The sequence below is a fragment of the Silurus aristotelis genome, assembly GCF_946808225.1.
Source record: "Silurus aristotelis genome assembly, chromosome: 8".
Taxonomy (NCBI): domain Eukaryota; kingdom Metazoa; phylum Chordata; class Actinopteri; order Siluriformes; family Siluridae; genus Silurus; species Silurus aristotelis.
The window spans coordinates 8,750,489-8,771,614 of record NC_139581.1 but is presented as its reverse complement, the minus strand read 5'-3'; the positions used below and the strand labels follow the sequence as shown (position 1 = coordinate 8,771,614).

Here is a 21,126-nt window from a genome sequence, read left to right as displayed (position 1 = left end):
CCCTGCTGACTGAAGGCCATGATCCAACAACCAGTGGGATGTTCATAATAGAATGTGTGTGTGGGACTGTGTATGTATGTGTGTGAAAGAGAGAGAGGTGCAGCAACTGGAGCCAGGCGCTCAGGGCCAGAAGCAACATGAGCATGGCATAATGAGAACGTGTCAACAGGCTGTCAGCTAGCAGTCCAGCAAACACACATGCACACACACACACACACACACACTGTACACGAACGAGAACGCACAGAGTGATGTGGATCTCACGCTGGAGTGGACATCCAATCAAGAGCTCATGTTTTGCATGATTTCATGCGCAGAGCCCCCCTGTCAGGCTATGCTGCAGTCTGAATTGGTCTTGTTCTCTGCAATTTAAATGGCCCACTAGTGCACCGAAAGATATACTGTGGTTTGTTGCTTTGCACTTTGCAGAGCGGGAAGGACTTCATCACTGTGCAGTATGTGTTGTGCAGAGTGGAATATTTAACAGCAAAGCTGTTTGCCTGGCAATCCTGTGTACTGTTCAACATGATTGCATTGAACTGAAAGAATCTAACATTTAATCAACATTCAACAATCAATTTGTACAGTACAGAATATATATATATATATATATATATATATATATATATATATATATATATATATATATATATATATATATATATATGATAGTCGTGAACGCTAACTTCAAGTTTGAAGTTTGACGAGCTATTAATTATGGATTTTTTTTGCTCTATTTCTCAAAAAATTTACTATACATTGTATATATTTATGGTGTATATATAAGGCTTATAGATGTTTTTTATATATATTTTTTTTATTATTAGGCCTGCTGCTGATTAGTAACAAATAATTCATTACTTGTGAACCTGCAAAATGTAGTAATATGATTAATCAAATAAACTTGCAAATCTATAATAACTACATACTAATGCATCATTACTTTTTTATCTATTCAATAAATGTATGTTTTTAATGAATACAGGGAGAGGAGTATTATACACTATAGGAATATTATACACTATTCATTTTTTTTTGTTTTTTATTTTGTAATATTGCTTGAGACTAAGTTATTAAAAGTTTTTAACTCTCGGTTAAGTGTGAATAAATGGTCCGATATAAAGTTTGGAAAACAAGCCAAGACAGATGCATTTGCAGGACTCATTCATTCCTCCATCTTTAGTAACTGACTGGTTGAAATGAGTTTAAAATTTGCCACTGCATCTTTCTGTTTGAGAAACAGAGCAAACTTCATTACAAAATAGAAACATAAACAGATAATGGCATTGTGTAATTGGTCAGGTAAAGTTGCAGTTTACGATGTTTTCTGTATGTGTAATATTTATTTTTGCAAGATGCATGCAGTGGATCATGTTAGTTTCTACCCCAGATATTAGCCGCACCACCAGTAAGACATTGCTCAGTCCTTCTTTCTTTAACCTTATAGACAATCACAAATGTCAGTGAGTCAGTTGGATGGATTATGCACCGTTGTCAGTGTTTGCATCACAGCTGCAGGCAGCTGAAAGCTTTAAATATACCAAACTGACCCTTTAATATTTAGCTGCTCCACACTTAATGGGCTTTTTCTCAAAAATAAATAATTGCTTCCCTCTATTATAAATAATTTTGGACAGATTTTAACATCAAAGATTAAATTGAAGTATAAGCGGGGTGCTTTATGACGATGAAAACAAGGAACATACTGTACCATATAGCAGACAGAAAAGACCAACCTTAATTTTACTAGGACTGAAATCATTTCAGGGTTAAGAGGACAATGTTTGCTATAATAGGACGATCAGTTTTCACACAGTCCTTTTAAGCAATGCAAACAGCACAGCTTGCTTCCAGCTATATATATATATAAAAAAAAAAAAAGACACCAGAAGAATGCAGGTGGGTCCTAGCTTCTGCATATTTAATGCTGAATAAATTTAAAATGAATTAGTTGGCATATACACAACTTAGTAAAAATGCATAGGCTTCAAGAAGGGTCTTAACTTTTCAGCTTTTTTCTCAGACAGTTTTTTCATCACTTTGTTGGGCTTTGTTGTAAATGAGTACTATTATAATTTTGAAAACCTTTTTTTTTATTTATGTTTATAATTAAGGGAAAACAAAATCCAAAACTCGTGGTCCTGTGTGGAAAAAGTGTTTGCCCCCAAAACCTAATAACTGGTTGGGTCACCCTTAGCAGCAATAACTAATTCAGCCACATTGGAGTGTTGCCGAGCACGAACCACCTTTTTAAGGTCATGCCACAGCATCTCAATAGGATTCAGGTCAGGACTTTGACTAGGCCACTCCAAAATCTTCATTTTGTTTTTCTTCAGCCATTCAGAGGTGGACTTGCTGGTGTGTTTTGGATCATTGTCCTGCAGTAGAACCCAAGTTAGCTTCAGCTTGAGGTCATGAACAGATGGACAGCAAGTCTTCCAGGTCCTGAAACAGCAAAACAGCCCCAGACCATCACACTACCACTACTATATTTTACTGTTAAGTCAAGTCAAGTCAAGTCAAGTCAAGTCAAGTTTATCAAGATGTTTTTTGGCAAAACGGAGACGAGCCTTTATGTTCTTTTTTACGTTTTCGTCTTAAAACTCTGTCTTGCAGACCATTTTTGCCATCTCTATCCTATGGTGGAGTCATGAACACTGACCTTAACTGAGACAAGTGAGGCCTGCAGTTCTTTGGATGTTGTTGTGGGGTCTTTTGTGACCTCTTGGTCATCCCTGTGCTCTTGGGGTAATTTTGGTCGGCCGGCCACTCCTGGGAAGGTTCTCCACTGTTCCATGTTTTTGCCATTTGTGAATAATGGTAATAATAATAATAATGATAATGATAATAATAATAATAATAATAATAATAATAATAATAATAATAATAATAGGAATAATAAGAATAAGAATAGTGAAAATTGTGAATAATAAAAGTCCCAATGCTTTAGAAATGGCTTTATAACCTTTTCCAGTCTGATAGATCTCAATTAATTTCTTTCTCATTTGTTTCTGTATTTTTTTTTTTGGGATCTTGGCATGATGTCTAGCTTTTGAGGATCTTTTGGTCTACTTCACTTTGTCAGGTAGGCCCTATTTAAGAGATTTCTTAAATGGGAACAGGTGTGGCAGTAATCAGGCCTGGGTGTGGCTAGAGAGATTGAACTCAGGTGTGATAAACCACAGTTTTAACAGGGGGCAAACACTTTTTTCACACTGGGCCATGTAGTTTTGGATTTAGTTTTACCTCAATAATAAAAACCTTCATTTAAAAACTGCATGTTGTGTTCACTTGTGTTATCTTTTGCTAATATTAAATGAGTTTGATGATCTGAAAAGTGTGACAAACATGCACAAAAATAAAAAAACACTTTTTTCACACCACAGTAAGTCCTTATGGGACACACTCAGGTCAGACATGTGTAAAGTGTTCATGTCAAAATGATACCACTAAATCATATAAAAAATTTTGTATGAGCTCTTCAAGAGTAAATGTTTCTTGTTATTTTTTTCCCCCACATTTAGAAAATGTGAAAATGTATTTCATTTATACAACTGAGCAGATGAGGGCTCAACAGCCCAGTAGTGGCAGCTTGATACAGAGCTCACAACCTTCTGATCAGAATTCCAACATATGAACTAAACAGTAACCACACTGAATGTGACCACAATTAAAGTGACCTCATACATTATAAGAAATGCATTGTGTTTAGGTGTGTTTAATTCAGTGGTTAATTAAGTGCCAAAAATTAAACTTCACTAAAGGGTCATGGGCCAGAAATAAACGTTACATTATACCAATGATTAAATCAAAGTGAAAGTTGTTCTTATTATTATTGATATCATAATATTTCAAATTAAATAATTAAATAATTAAATGACTCCAATCTGTTTAACTAATGCATTATTCAGAGACCTTTAAAGAAAGACAGGGTCTTTATTTTTCAGATGTTTTTAAAATGCTAAATGGCATTTTTTCTCTTTTTTCCTCTTTTCATATATCTTATGGCCCACTTACTGTAGTATTGATTGCATCAACAATGTTCTGTAATAATAGACAAAGCCAAATCATAGTATGTATAATTATAGATGAACTGAAACCATTTAAATGTAGGTAAATTTGAATGGGATGAGTGTCAAAGCTTGTAATTATATATATTTTTGAAAATCAGTTTTTACAATGATCAAAAGTGAAATTTCATGTACATAACCGAAATGATTCAGCTAATAAACTCCTTGACTGACCAACAGGGGGCAGTACGTCGCCACGTAAAAATGAGAAGCCAAGCCTTAATCCCTGCAGCCTAAAAAAAGTCATCAGAGATGTTTTATATGCTTTAATATTTTCTATTTATCCTAGAGATTGTGATGTTTAAATTGTTTTTTGTACTCAGTGATGTGTCTCCTTAATGCAAAATTCATAAAAACCTAATCGTTGTGAATAAAGCATCGGGAGCAAAGAGTAAAATCGTTTTTGCTCGTGTTGAAGTCACTGCTTGACTTATCTTTCGGTGTAAAAAAGCACTGAATTATGAGACGACAAGGTTTGTGTCAAATCATACAGAGCTCTATTTCAGTTTTCGAGCCTGGTAAAGCTGTCACTCCTGAGATATTACTCATTTCAGAAACAAACACATGGAGCTGCAATAAGCAAGACACAATAAACACACAATCTGATTTGTAACCGAGCCAAGACGTGAGGCTTTGTAAAAATGGACGCATTTCTCAACCGCTTCGATGTTGTTTATCAATTGCTTTATCAATTCGTCATCATTTCTCCCTCATTACATCGTCCATCAGTGGAGACAGAAGCGCTGCTGGATTTATGTCTCTATAAAACGAATTGTCAGAGAATTTGAACATTGTGTATAAGGATCTTGTGACGGTGATTGAAATGGAGCCTGCAGCTTGAATAGGAAGACAGGAATAAAACAGCCACCTAACACGGATAGAACTGAAGGAACGATTTACAGTCAGAGTGAGTAGTGTTAATGTCATAGAGGTGATGGACCAAAATACAACACACACTAGTAGATTTCAGTACAGTCTCGGTAGATATTCGACGGTCTTTTTAAAGAACAGAGGGGTTTATAAGACTTTTTAATAATTTATTTATGAATTATTTCTTCTGGCCATAAATTAATGGCATTGTACAAAGCAGCACAGGAATTCAGAGAGTCCCTAGAGACGGAGAGTCCCTCCAATCGGATGTCACGAGGGACGAGACTATGGAGCCCACGTCAGATACACCACAAATGGAGCCACCATTCTGGAAGTCTCTCTCTCTCTCTCTCTCTCTCTCTCTCTCTCTCTCTCTCTCTCTCTCTCTCTCTCTCGCTCTCTCTCTCACTCACTCTCTTCCTCTCTCTCTTCTACTCCACACACTCGCTTTCTTTATCTCCCTCTCCATCAGTCTTTAGAGCCAGTTCCCTTCTTGCAGCTATATAGTTAGGTGCATTAGGTGTTCTCTCTCTCTCTTTCTCTCTCTCTTTCACTCTCTCTTACTCTTTTTTTTTATTTCTCTCCCTCACACATCTACCCATCTAGAGGTCTACTCCCTTTCAATTCATCTCTGTTTTCTCATTTTTTTTCTAACCTCCCTTATTGCTGTCTTCCTTCTGAGAGTTTTCTCTTCATGCGCAACAACTGGTAGCTCTCCCCCCCTTTTCTCCTCCTCCCCTCTTCTTCTTTGCGGAAGGTCCGCTTATCTTCCAGCACCTGTGCTTCGAAGGGTGTTGGAGTGCAAAGTGGGAAGGGTGGGGGGTTCCTGTGGTTTTTGGGTACAAGCCAAGGAGGCAAGAGGAAGCCACGAGGTTTAGAGCTTCTTTCCGGCATCATCAGCAGCAGCAGCAGAAGCGGCAGAAACGACAGAAGAGGCAGCACATCCCTCTATCTCTCACTCACTCTGCTGTTGTTTGAAAGGAAAACGAGGACCTTGCAGGCTTTGCGCCAAGAGCTGCGGAGAAAAGAGAAACAGAGTGATGGGGACAAACTGACAGGGTAAGGCGCTTCTGTGGACTGGGGATCCGAGCCAGTTCTCTTTTCTTCCACTTTGTCTTTTGTTCCTTTGTGAAGAGTCCCACTGTGTGTGGGGTGGTGGTAGGGGGGGTCTCGTGCCGGTGGGTATTGTGTGAGCCGACTGCCGCAGATTTGTGTAATCAGGGCGGTGAAATCTTTCCTTTTTTTTTTCCCGGATTTGTCAGCTGTGTTTACTTTATTAACATATTCATGGGATTGTTGCTCCTCTGCTTGAACAGTGATTCTGTAGCTGACTGGAGGATCCACAGGAAGAGCTTTTAGGATTTTACTTTCCTCTTCCATGTATGTCAGTTTGTCTATTATTTTCCTACAGGTTGTTGTTGGTTGTGTTGTTTTGTGCTCCAAAAAAGGAGAAGTCAGCAAAGAAATTGACCTGAGAATGACAAGTTTGATAGTTTTCTTATATGTTGATACTAAGTAAAAAAACACTACAGGACAGCTTGGCCACTTGAGTTGATCCGAGGAAACCTCAGAATCTGTTCTTGGCCTGATGAGGCTTGTAGTGTGATGAACCATCAGGGCAGCTGCATTTAGATTTCAGATTAGACAGCACCATTTGAATAACGAGGAGAGAAAATCTTGCACCATGATGTGTCTTCCACAGTCCCAATCCGGTTAAAAACAAAAACGGGTAATGGTGAAAGAATGGAGTGATTTTAGATATATGTGGCAACTTTACCCAAATGATTAGCAGTACTGCATGATGGTGCCAAGTGTGACTACTAGGTAAGAAACGTCATTAAAGCTGCTTGAATTAATCTGCATAGAGTAGAATTGAAAGGGCAAAAAATCCTTTAATGATGAAGTGCATTCCATTTTTGGAAATACATGAGCAGATTCCACTGGACTAAGAAAAAAAGCCCAGTTTTTCTGTCCTTCTTTTTTCACTTCCATTTGGGAGCTGGTGCACCCCTCCAAAAATGAGAGTCGTAATAACAGTCATTGTTCCTTTTTTTCTGACAGCCGTCATTCCATTCTGCTTTTTCCCCCCAAACGATCTGTAATTTGCCTCCTGCTGCTAATGGATTTTCTGTATGACTCCTCTCTCTCTCTCTCTCTCTCTCTCTCTCTCTCTCTCTCTCTCTCTCTCTCATTCACTCTCTTTCTCTCACTGTCTGTGAGTGTGTGTGATGAGCATGTTTGACTCAAAGGGCTGACTGCAGTTGACTGTTAATGTGGCTGGCAGGAGTTAAGGGCTCGAGGGTGAATGGCAGGAATCAGAGAATTTTCGAAGTCATTAAGTGGATTCATGTAAAAACCTGGCTAGTTCTCCCTCTCTCTGTCCACTTGCCATCCTTTATTACTTTTATCCAGCTATTCATTTGCTCAAGCCTCCATCCATCATTCCATATCTCACTGAATACTGTACTGTACGTGTGTCGAACAGGACTAACTTGTGATTTGTTCTGCCATTTTTTTCAGCATCCATGGATCCTGGCATGTGTATCTCCATGTGGAGCGTCTGGGACCATCTGGATAAACCCAAAACTGCCATGATGGGTCTCCAATTCACCATTCAGGTAAGACTTTTGTCTGGCTTTAGTTCGCAAGAAGAGCACAAATCAGTCCTAGCTTGCTCGTGGAAAAAAAAGAAAAAAAAAAACAAAAAAAATCCAAAGTGTCTTCATTTCTGTCTACAGATGCAACGTTTGGCTGGCTTGCCCTGTGAAAAAAAGCCCCATCTTCAATCAATCCCCCTAAAGAGAAGGTCTCTGGTGTTGGCCCGTGTGCCACAGTGGCTGTTTGAGTGTCAGGCACTTCCCTCCTCCTTCTTCTTTCTGAGGCTCTCTTCGGTGACGGGTATTCTTGGGTGGATAATACGGATCACGTTGTTATTGCTTAAGAATACGCGTAGTTGAGGAGAGTCATTTTCGACCGTGCCTTCAGGGAGCTGACCTCGGCTTAACCGCTTTCCAGACGTCCTAGCCGAGTGCCGTTGTTAAAGGAGGGGGAGAAGAAAAAATTAAGAGGGGGAAAAGAGTGAACGTTTCTATCGAGGTTCATTTATCAGTGCAGCAGATAATCATTTCCCCAGCAATTGCATCGATTTCTCTACGGCAAGTCTTCATGTTGTTATTACTCCAGCGTTCTAGCGAGTTGTATCAGGAGGCTGGCATTTCCTGCTTGCTGAGACTTCATCCGTATCCTCTGTGCATTTATATTTCACCCACCATCTTGCTATCATCCATCCTGCCACAGTGATGTTTTATGTAGCGCTATTCAACCACACTGCATTCTGTATTTCACACAATTTGCTTGGTTTGCTTGGAGGGTGTTGGTGTGTGGGGTAGAGTGGGGAGTGGCGGAGGGGACAGGCTGTTTATTCTTTACTCCTTAGGGAGCGTTTCAGTGTGCACACGCCTGCTCGCCTCTCTGATGGGAATGCATTTACTGCCTTTTTATAATCGTGGGCCTTTAAAGGCTGCGAGATCCCTGGACTGCGCTGAGTGCACACTCAAGCTGATTACGAGAAGGCCTTAAACGGGAGCACCAAATGCATACGAAGGCCTCGTTTCAACTGGAAAAAGATACTATATCTTTATAGCGCAGCAGGAAAAGCAGCAAAACAGCATACTCTACTCAAGAAATCCAGACGCATAGCGTAGTCTATCTAGCATTCTTCACATGCTCCCTTGTGACTGTTCTCTATACAGCTGAAATGTCTCGAACGGCTTTCCTCCTACTGATAAAGAGCCTTTACGCAAAATGATGCGCTCTGTAAAAGCACTAATTACATTTTAATGATGCTCGCCAAATGCCTGACGTGTGTTTCTGAAGCCCAGTGAAGCCTGTGCCACATGATAATGACCATCGCTTTCCATATAGCCGGCCCCATTTATATGCCATCACATTCCTTTTCAAAAATGTAATATATGAACCAAAGAGCAGCAATTAATTACACGCAATCGAATCATGTGCAAGTGTAGCATCTTACTTCTATCAATAGTCCTAATTTGTTTATGGATTATGGCGTAAAGAACTACAGTGTTCATTAAAAAATAAAAATAAAAGAAATAAAGTGTTTTTTTTATTCATTTAGATTAATTATAGTTCATCTGTTTGAGATAAAAATGAAACGCAGGTGTTCTGCATAAGACAGGAGATTTCATTCATTAAGCTATAAGAGACAGTGGAAAGCTTCTGTTAATCAGCCTCATTATTCATCATGACAAATACAGTCGGCAAAGAGACAACGTTTTTATTTACAAGGTAGTGAAACTCCTGAAAATCAGACACATGCAGTCTGCTAGACTAAATAGCATGTTGTCTCTTCATACTGTCTCTGCGTGGCTAAAGTATCACAAAACATCTATTCGAAGAAAAATCCAGGTGCAGGATAACACAAAGTAGGATTTCTTTTTTAGCTTTTTTCATTTATCAGCATTGTATCGAAGTGACTATTGATGAGAGGAATTCATATTCAGTTATCAAAGTGCAAAACTGCAGATAAACCAAAACTAAAAAAACAACAACAAAAAAAATACTGTAAATCACAGATGCTGAAGACAATGTCAACTTTTTTTTAAATAGATTTAGCCATGATCCAGCTCATAAAAGGCTTCCTGAACACTTAAATAGCTGCTTTGTTAGAGCAGAGGGAAATATAGTTTGAAGAGTTCTCTAGTGAATAATTACCTCAGTAGAATGAAAAACATTGAAATTCTTCTTTTTTTTTTCAGGGAATGTGTGTGTGTGTGTGTGTGTGTGTGTGTGTTGGGTGGGGGGAAGCAGATGTAATTCCACTGATGTAATTAAAAGCATTGTTAGAATATTATTAAGCATTTTGAATAGGGGAAATCAGTGAAGTAGAATCAATCGCTCAAAAAAGCGTTCAAGCACGGCGATCAGAGGATGACGATGAATTCTTAATCCAGAAGTCGATATTTCCATAGACTTCTTTTCTACCCTGAGCTAATTGCACTACATTTGATTTAAATGACAAATTCTTTAGCAGCATACGGCTTCTATGCAAGTTTCGAGACAAAGTCTCTCTCTCTCTCTCTCTCTCTCTCTCTCTCTCTCTCTCTCTCTCTCTCTCTCTCTCTCTAAATATATATTTATATAAAAACAGAATATTCTCTAGGCCTGACCTACTAGTCTAAGCCTGGTTTTACCAACACATGTGCATATGCACAATGGGAGAGACGAGATTTAGACGCTGATTATATATGTCCTATTGTTCATCTCTGAAAAACCCATGTTTCCATTGTGCTTTCATTCTGAAAGTCTCTGACCATTGATATTTTTAAGAAATAAAATAGATTTTGTGTGGAAAAAACATTTTGTGTAATGATCCCAATTAATCAAATACTTTGTGTTTGAAATTTACAATGAGTCCATTCAACCATAGTCATGCACTACCATACAGTATGTCATGCATATCATACATTATGCATAATGTTATTAAAGTGGACTTCTTGGTGACCGTTATTTATCTTATACATGCTGGTCAAAATTGTGATAAAATGTTGTTGTGTTATAAAACTGTAATATCAGCGATGCAGTAAGGCAGTAAAGAAGTGTTGAGTGTTTCAGAATGTTATAATGACATCATTTGCCTTTTAAGAAAACCTATGTTTGCTTTCCTGTTCAATAAATGCACAACTTTTTATGACTCATGCTCTGCTAGTCCATTTTTTAGTCCATCTTTGCCATTTATTACGTTTAGTACTTTTCATTTTAATGCTTATCCTGCTGAATGGACATCAAGTACTGTATTATTTGCACTTTCATGACCAAAAAAAATGTCAGAGAATTAATTTTTGAATTGCACGTTTTGCACATTGCATCTTCTGTGCAGTTAATGTAAGTTCCATTACAAACTTCTTGACAGAACTCATAGAGTTTCAGCTTTCGTGAACTTTGCTCTTTGCTCAGGCTTTTTCTTCCTGTTGTGTGCAAGTTTGACAACAGCCACTTAGCCACAGTCTCAACTTAATGACACTTGGAGTATAATCTTTTTTTGGGAAGTGAGAGCAGTAGACCCTCTTACCAAGAAAACATGAATCACGCTTCCCATTCGAAAGCGGTTCATTTTAGTCAAGAGGTAAGCAGGCATTGAAACTGCGATGAGGCGTATAAAAAAAGGGTAGCTTTTAAAAGTGTTTTTCCATCACTCTACACCACATTTTCCCTGCCACAGTCTAGCACACCTGGCATACAATAATGTGAAATGCTGACATGGCTTAAACAGTGCATTAAAAAAAAGGCTGATGGAATAAATGCATTCCAAAAGCAAGCCCGTTTGGCCAAACATGATCTTGCACCTGTTATAGGTACCAGAATCAACACATGCTGATTATAGGGATGTGTGTAAAGCAGCAGTTTGTCGGTATGTGTTTGTGTGTTGCTCACAGATGTGTGTGTGTGCATTTGTGAGCTATATGTGATTTTTAGCTCCCAGAAGCCCCACCCCCCACACCTCTTTCCCCAGGAGGCCTGCTTTATCACACGCCGCTTTTAACCCAACCACTCGCTCTCTGGAGGGAGACTGTCAAAAAAAAAACAAATAAGGATGGAATAAAACACAACACACTGAGCTGTTTTAGGTAAATAATCTGCAACTGGGTTTTTTTTTTTCATGTGGCTGATCCCAGAACAGCATGTCCTAAGTGTTTCGTGTTTCAATCTCTATAATACCACAGCAATTTGCTGGCAACTACAATCTGAATGAATGAAATAATGACTTTTTGATATATTTTACATTTACATTCAATTTTTGTTAATGGTCAAACATCCAGCATCTCTTTTTTCACTTTCTGAAAAAATTTAATGCCTTGATGCCGGAGACTCCTTTCATGAATGTTAAATAAATGTCGTCGTACAGAAAACGTCTTCAGTTTTTAATTAATTTATTATTAGATTTAGATTACGTGGAACTTCCCCCATGTGTATGAGCTGTTACTATAGTAACGACAATGTATTTAAATTAGCACAGTAATATAATCCTGCAGTTTGCCTTGCAGCCAGAATAACTATTATAGAAAATTAATTAACACCTTCTGGCCAATCAGATTTGAGAATTCAACAACACTGTGGTATAAATCAAACTAATAAATGGCCTGTTGTGTGTAGTGGTGTAGGATGTAGAAACTGGATAGTAGTCATTCATGATTTCTAATCGTGATCATGCATATAGATACTATATGCCTTCAAATGCAAACAATCAGTTTTGTGTACAATTTTCCATTTGGATTCTTATAGTGTAAGAAATCACTGCAGCATAGAGTGTTTGAAATATCTGGGAAACATTTCCAAACCACCCCAAATGAAGCATTACACTTCTAAAAGCTATTTTTTAGAGTGCCCATTGGAATTTAAGATTTTGAATTTGCATTATTTTTACACTCAATAGTCCATAGTGTTTGATAGCAGATATAATGACTCCATTTTCATCATACACGTATATTTTCATTATTTCTAAGACTTCAGTAAAGACATGCAAAGCATTAGTACTTGTCCTGTCTTTTGGTCAAGTGCCTAGTCTTCAGCTATTTGAATATTCAATGCCTGCAGGAGATTTGTTCTCCCTCTCCCTCTCTCTCTCTCTCTCTCTCTCTCTCTCTCTCTCTCTCTCTCTCTCTCTCTCTCTCTCTCTCTGCTCTCTGTAAATAAGCTTTGACCTTTTGCTACATAATCATTTCCTGGAGGCTGCACACACACTGCTTGTTTACTCCATCATACGGATCACCTCCAGACAAGACCTCTTCCTGCTCTCCACTTTTCTCCACCTCACTTTCTCTCACTTCCCATACTTGCTTTTTTTTATCCCTCTCTCTAACCACCCTTATCTATCTTTCCCTCCATTTTCTCTGGTTATTCCCTTTATCTGCCACCTATCTTATGCTCTTACATTACCTGTTGTTGCTCTCTATTCCTTTCTCCTAGCTCTCGCTTCATATTTTTCTGTCTTATTGTCCCCACCCTCATTTTTTAAGTCTTTTCTTCCTTTTTCTTCTTACTTCCACCAGATTTCTGTCTAGCTGATCCTGGGTGTCTCTCTATTTTTGCTCTTGATTTGAGGGTGGAGCTGCTGTCACGCTACTTCTTTAGATGCTTGTAGCAATGTTATAAGTGACTCATTGGAAAAGGGGCATATAAAAAAGAAAAGCAGCAGGTAAATGGGAGGTAAACTTGTTGGGGATCTTTAATTAAAAATAAACTTGTTCATTTTATCTCAGTTGGTCCTTGTTTCTGGTGAGCCTTAATATACCCCCTGTCTGTCTGCCATCATAATAGTGGAGAATGTGAGCATCTTAATGTATTTGCCTCCTTGGAAAATTTGTGAATTAAAGTCAAATGGCAGTTATTTGCATGTGGACGAGTTATCTAGATTGCTCTAGATTTTTTTTTTATATATATATATATATAAAAAAACGCTATCCAAGTATTCCTAATACTCTAACAACCTGTTTCTCTAAGAAGGCTAAAGCCTGCAGCTGTGGCTTGATTCCATTTAGAATCTGTCAAAAGGGGAACATGGCTCTCATCTGGTGTGGCGTGTTGAAGGACTTTTATCAAATTTCCAGTTCATCACACTTTTTAACATACTTTTCACACTGTGCTCACAATCTCCTTCTCTTAAGTTGACAGAAAACCATCACCTTAACCTACAAGGATTGCTTTATGTTCATTCTGAGGACACCAAATGAAGGGTTCTTGGTAGAAAGTCACTAATTATAAAAAAAAAAAAAAAAAAAGCTCTTCCAGCTTTGGGTTGTGGAAGGCCTCCCAGTCTCACTGTGACTTAACTTCACAGATAGATAGACAGACTAACATGTTACTTGGAGGATTTGACCAACTATTACTGCGGTTTGATGATATTGTCTTTTATAGTAACAACTTTCTGCTTGTGCTTTGCCCTGGAGAGACTGTTACACACAGACATAGAAAGAGCCTCAGATCTCTGGACTTTTGATTTGGGTGATAAGAAACCGGTTGAGAGGAAATGTTCTGAGAAGCACTGCCTCTTGTGCCTCAAGACTTCTTCCTCATTTTGCCCTCTAATGTCTTTTATTTCATTATGGTTCCCAATCTTCCTCCATTCTTCTTGAATGCCTTTCTCCTCCCATCCCTCTGTTACATTCTTCTGCCTATTAGTCTTTATCCCTTTATTCCTCTATTTCTACTCTTGTACCCCCATTTGTCTTAATGCCCTCTCTTACTCAATTCCTCTTTTTCTCACCGTTTCTTGTTCTACTGTACTTCTTGCTTTCATTCTTTGACTTCCTGTGCTGCCTAACCATCCCTCCCTCATTCTATTCCTCTTTATCCCATCTTGCTGATGGCACTCCCAATATATACCTCCCTCCCATCATTTTCCCATCTCTTCCTACTCTCCCTGTCCATCCATTTCTCTCCTTCTCAACTTCTTTTATTTGCTTTGTATCCTCCCCTCCATTTATCCCTCACTCAAGTTTCAACATTTTTTCTTTCCGTTTTCCTCTGCTTTTTGTCCCTCTTTACTAGCCCTTGCTAACCATCATTCTTTTCTTCCCCTGTTACCCCCCCCTCTTTTTTTTTCTGCCACGGGGGTCATATCTTTAATTATTCTGTGGTAATTAGTCCAACAGGGCATTTTCTACCGCACTGATATAAGTCGGTTCACGTTAGGATGCTTGGTGTGCAGGAGTAAAAAGAGTGTACAAAGGTAATCGGTATGCGGGCCGTCACTCTCATTGCAGTATTAATAGACACCAAGCAGTAATATAGAGAGAAAAGGATGGAGAGAGAGAGAGAGAGAGAGAGAGAGAGAGAGAGAGAGAGAGAGAGAGAGAGAGAGAGAGAGAGCAAATCAATTGGGCCCATGGCATGAAATTCCTTTAATGAGTTATACACTATTAACATGTAGCAAACGTTCTAGAAAATTCCGTTGTTCACTACAAAGGTGCATGCTAATTTCACACCAGGATACCTCTAACAGTTAAATATTTTTCTATTTATTCTTAAATAATAATAAACATCTGCCGATTACGTTTTAATGTTACCAAATCATTTATACAGTAATTAAACTGTTCTTAAAGCTGACACAGACCTTTGAACGCTGTCATATTTAAGACATGTTATCAATATCTTATTGGTCATCATCAACAACAAAAAAAGAGGCTTTCCCTCTTGCTTATCAAGTTTTCCTACGGTAGATTTAGAGTCTTAAAGAACTGATGCAGCTTCAAAGAGGCAGTTCAGTGAGCCGATGCTGTTTTATCCCCGGAATGATTGACGCCAGAAGGAATTCCAGTTCAGCTGTTAACACATTTGTGTGCTTAGAGCTGACACATTGACACACATAGCAGCACGTCTCTGTGTTAAACAAATGGTTCGTTGAGCCGCAACTTGCTTGCAAATCAAATAAAAGCTCTCCATAATCCTGTAAAGGAGGACAAACACTGTTTCAGTTTAGAAGAGACGCTGTCAGTGCCGAATGAGCTTGGATTAAAATTCACCTCAGGAATGAAAAGCTAATTGAAAGAGTCGATGGATTTGAAGAGTTTGTGGAGTGTATATAGTACTGTGGAAAAAATTTCATATCTGGACATTAAAAAGAAGAAAAGAAAAGTAATAAAGTTGAAATTTATAAAATGTTAAACAAAAGTTTAAAAAAGTATCTTTATAAATTTTAGATCACTGAAAATCTAGAAATTCAGTTTTTTTTTTTCATTTTCCTTTCTTTGAAACACACATTCATATAACACTTCAGTATATCTTATACAATATATATTTGAGAATTTACCTGTAAAGTCAATGTCATTTTAATGAATCATCAAAGCAAATGAATGGCATACCAAACTTTTAACCTATGTTATTGCTAAAAGCATACTTTAAAATGAAAAAAGCAGTGATTTACGAACGATTATAGGTTTCAGAGAGAAGGAGCAATTTGTAAGCCTTATTCTCACAGACATTTTATAGTCAGGGTTCACTTTAAATGTAAAATAAAAGTAACTTATAATTTCTTTTTTGTAAATTTTTTGTTGGTGTTTCTTAATGTACTTATCTTCGCAACAATGTTAATGGTATTGATGGTACGCTTAGCTTTTTATATAGTAAACTAGATGAGCAAGTTGCTCTAAATTAGTGTATCTGAAATACTTAAATGTAAAAAAAAATAAAAAAATACAATTTCTGAGCTTTTCACCATTTGGACCATTTTTTTATTTAAATGATAATTAGATTCCAGCCAGTATAATATTTTATGCATATTAATTTTGAAAATGGTGGTTGGGTTTTTCTTCACCTGAACAATTAACAACTTCCTCCCATGTTCATGGTGGTCCCCAGAATCTCTCTAAAAACCCTGTTTCTTATACACCCTTAAACACACTGAATTAATTACTATAATCTTATGAAACATTTGCGCTATAACATAAATGGGTAAGTGTGATGTGATTGGATTGTTATATCCATATACCATATGATAAAAAAAAAATTAACAAAAAAGGTTTATATGCTATCCCTATGCCAAATTTAAACACTTTGGATATAACCCTCATAATCTTCCAACATACCATAATTTACATTTACATTTGTGGCATTTAGCAGACACCTTTGTCCGGAGCAACGTACAAAAGTGCTTTGAGTTTCTATCAATGAATAAATCTACACTGGTATGCTAGATTACAAATCAGCCTACAAATCAGCCTACAATTTTATTTTTTACAACGCAAATTTGGGAAGTGTTAGTTTAAGTTAAATATGATAATGTACTGTATACGTAACTGTGAAGTGGAAGACCACTATTTTAAGCAAACCAATATTTTGCATTAGAAATCAATTAAATAAAGCAAATGCAGAACTAAATCTAAATGCAGATTAATATACAAAATGCCAAACAAACTAATCATCTTTGTCTGATTCATGGAAATTATATACATCAACATCAAAATGCCCCACAATTCCAGCATCAGCGTCAGCTGCATGGAGGCATGCTCTAACACACTAATGCTATATTTGCAGTACATATCACACACTCATAGTATGTGCAGGTATGAGCGAATAAAAGGAGGGCTTTCAGAAGCATAATGAAATTTGAGGAATTAAAGAGTTATATCATTTACGGCCGGTGGGATGGGGGTTTAATTATTATTGGACCAATCTGAGATGTGTTTGTTCCAGTAATGAAAAACAAAACAAAACTGTTTTGGAAGTGTGTTTTACACATATAATGTATACATACATATATAAATCGTTCGAAGCTCCAGAAACCCAGATTTTTATAATTTTTGATAACTTTTTTCAATTCTAATAAATCAATATTAACTTAAGTCAATTTTAATTAGGAACATTTATGTGACCAAAGACCAAATACATACATATACATATATATATATACAGTGAGGAAAATAAGTATTTGAACACCCTGCTATTTTGCAAGTTCTCCCACTTAGAAATCATGAAGGGGTCTGAAATTGTCATCGTAGGTGCATGTCCACTGTGAGAGACATAATCTAAAAAAAAAATCCAGAAATCACAATATATGATTTTTTAACTATTTATTTGTATGATACAGCTGCAAATAAGTATTTGAACACCTGAGAAAGTCAATGTTAATATTTGGTACAGGAGCCTTTGTTTGCAATTACAGAGGTCAAACGTTTCCTGTAGTTTTTCACCAGGTTTGCACACACTGCAGGAGGGATTTTGGCCCACTCCTCCACACAGATCTTCTCTAGATCAGTCAGGTTTCTGGACTGTCGCTGAGAAACACTGAGTTTGAGCTCCCTCCAAAGATTCTCTATTGGGTTTAGGTCTGGAGACTGGCTAGGCCATGCCAGAACCTTGATATGCTTCTTACAGAGCCACTCCTTGGGTATCCTGGCTGTGTGCTTCGGGTCATTGTCATGTTGGAAGACCCAGCCTCGACCCATCTACAATGCTCTAACTGAGGGAAGGAGGTTTGGTCCCCAAAATCTCGCATTAATTCTCTCCTTAATACAGTGCAGTCGCCCTGTCCCATGTGCAGAAAACACCCCCAAAAAGCATGATGCTACCACCCCCATGCTTCACAGAAGGAATGGTGTTCTTGGGATGGTGCTCATCACTCTTCTTCCTCCAAACACGTTTAATGGAATTATGACCCAAAAGTTATATTTTGGTCTCATCTGACCACATGACTTTCTCCCATGACTCCTCTGGATCATCCAAATGGTCATTGGCAAACTTAAGACGTGCCTGGACATGTGCTGGTTTAAGCAGGGGAACCTTCCGTGCCATGCATGATTTCAAACCATGACGTCTTAGTGTATTACCAACAGTAACCTTGGAAACGGTGGTCCCAGCTCTTTTCAGGTCATTGACCAGCTCCTCCCGTGTAGTTCTGGGCTGATTTCTCACCTTCCTTAGGATCATTGAGACCCCACGAGGTGAGATCTTGCATGGAGCCCCAGTCCGAGGGAGATTGACAGTCATGTTTAGCTTCTTCCATTTTCTAATGATTGCTCCAACAGTGGACCTTTTTTCACCATGCTGCTTGGCAATTTCCCCGTAGCCCTTTCCAGCCTTGTGGAGGTGTACAATTTTGTCTCTAGTGTCTTTGGACAGCTCTTTGGTCTTGGCCATGTTAGTAGTTGGATTCTTACTGATTGTATGGGGTGGACAGGTGTCTTTATGCAGCTAACGACCTCAAACAGGTGCATCTAATTTAGGATAATAAATGTAGTGGAGGTGGACATTTTAAAGGCAGACTAACAGGTCTTTGAGGGTCAGAATTCTAGCTGATAGACAGGTGTTCAAATACTTATTTGCAGCTGTATCATACAAATAAAAAGTTTAAAAATCATATATTGTGATTTCTGGATTTTTTTTTTAGATTATGTCTCTCACAGTGGACATGCACCTACGATGACAATTTCAGACCCCTCCATGATTTTTAAGTGGGAGAACTTGCAAAATAGCGGCGTGTTCAAATACTTATTTTCCTCACTGTATATATATATATAATATATTTCATATAAATAAAACATTAAATTAAATTAATCACACACTGATGATCAGACCCCAATAAAAACCATGGCTGGTGCATCACAGCGTTGCTATAAATGAATAACCTCATAAGCATGTAGTAATCTTGAAACGTCTTTGAATAGCATGTCTGGCCAAGACCGCATCCAGGTCAACGCTTCATGGTGCCTCTTTAAGGCCCAATTAGCTCATAATGATCCATGTCTGAGCCTCTCATTCTTATTAACAAATTACATGTTGACACTGAACCTCATTTCCTTAATTTTTCTATGAGGTTCCTGTGTGTGCAAATGTCATTACAGTTATTTACTATTTTTCTTATAAATGAAGCTACACTACTTGCTGCAGCCTACAGTATTATTGTTAAATTATCAAACCTTAATTTACACACATTCTCACCTGATGTGTGTTTGAATGTATATATATATTGCACATATTCCACAGTGCTGCATGCACGAACACGGAGCACCCACCTTCATATGTCAGTGTGCCAAAATACTTTGTTCTGTGTACATCGGGAGCTGTGCAACTGTACTATTCTGACCACATACTTTACCACATCTGCAATTCCATCATGGACAGCAAGTTAAAACAAAGAGCAAACGTGAAATTTTGTGTGAAAAAATATTATGCCAAATCTGCCAAACAACATGATCTCACCTCCTCACACTCACCTTCATGTTGTCCAACTTTAAACACCAACATTATTCACTTAATTCCACCCAATAGATTTATTGATGCTTGCTAAAGCAGATCAGGTCATTGTGCTCTGGGCATCACACTCCATCCACTATTATCACTGTTACAATCTCTGCAGCTAGATTTGCATACAGGTGTTCAAACCTGTCTTCCTGTCACCTGTGCTTAATCTCTCTGACTGACAGTGAGTGAAATCTCAGTAACGCCTGTTAAAAAGGTTGCATCCATTTCTATACGATGTATTGTCTATGGCTTTGTCAGAACCCTGAAGAGATTCTGGCCCATGGGTGCCATCTGTTCTTCACAGGGGCCATTGAAACCACCACACTCACACATTCATGCTTCTTTTCTTGCAAAGAATTAAATGACGCAAAAAAAAATTATTATTTTTTTTTTTTTCAAGATATTCGCAGTTCTTTCACTCATTATTTAAATCTGCACTTACACCTGGTGATAAAAATAATGCTAACACAAGACGCATCTGACAAGCTGTGATCAGGCAATTAGCAGGGCAGCTATGGAGTATTAATATCTGTGACTAACCGGTTTAAAGATATACTTGAATATCTTTTAAGATATACTAAATATATATTTGTGATATTTTTTTCAATGATGTTTTTCTTTTCTTTTCACTTAAAAATATATATACTATATTGACAAAATTATTTTTTGTCACCTGATTTTTTGTACACCTGATTTCCAGACGTATGTGATTGGAGGCATACAATAGTATAGGATGTCTTTGGATGTGGTGGCATCCAATTTTCTGTCCACCTGTTTTAGCATGACAATGCCCCTGTGCACAAAGCCATCTCTTTGATGGTATGGTTTACACTGGTTGGAGTAAATTATATTAATGAATTGCAATGCTGACTGCACCACAGTCCTCCTTATACTACATCCGTACCTGATTTTACTAATGTCCTTGTGACTAAATCTTGACAATCACACTCCAAAATGTAGTGAAACATCTTCTGAAAAAAGTGGAGGTTATTATGACCAAAAATTGCTATTAAATGTGTAATGAGATCTTCAAAAAGCACAAATGAATCAGTTTATGATCAGATGTCCACAAAACTCCTTACAATGTAATTAACAATACATTTTGCTTGCGACACAATGCATTACAGTAACAAAGTACAAACCTACAGTAGTAACTCATTTACAAAATTTAATTTTTAATAGGGACGATTTGATACCAATACTGATAACGGATATTTGTTTAATGCTGCTCTAATAATAATAATATGCTCTGATAACAAGATCTTATTCCATATGATAGTATGTGACATTGTTGCACAAATGAACAAATGACCCAGCAAATAATCTGGACCTATTTCATAATGGCAATCAAATCATAGCAGCTTGCGAATTGTACTCTGTGTAATAGAAAATCAAGAAGAGCTACTACAAGTTCATTTTTTAACAGTAC

At 37.7% G+C, this 21,126-nt stretch overlaps 1 long non-coding RNA gene across 1 annotated transcript; it reads left to right on the top strand.

Moving 5' to 3' along the window:
• The first annotated feature begins 5,386 nt into the window (after positions 1-5,386).
• LOC310730464 lies at positions 5,387-9,520 on the top strand. Its single transcript, XR_014534845.1, has 3 exons — positions 5,387-5,999; positions 7,461-7,558; positions 7,679-9,520. It is a non-coding gene; the product is annotated as an uncharacterized lncRNA (long non-coding RNA).
• Positions 9,521-21,126: the final 11,606 nt, after the last annotated feature.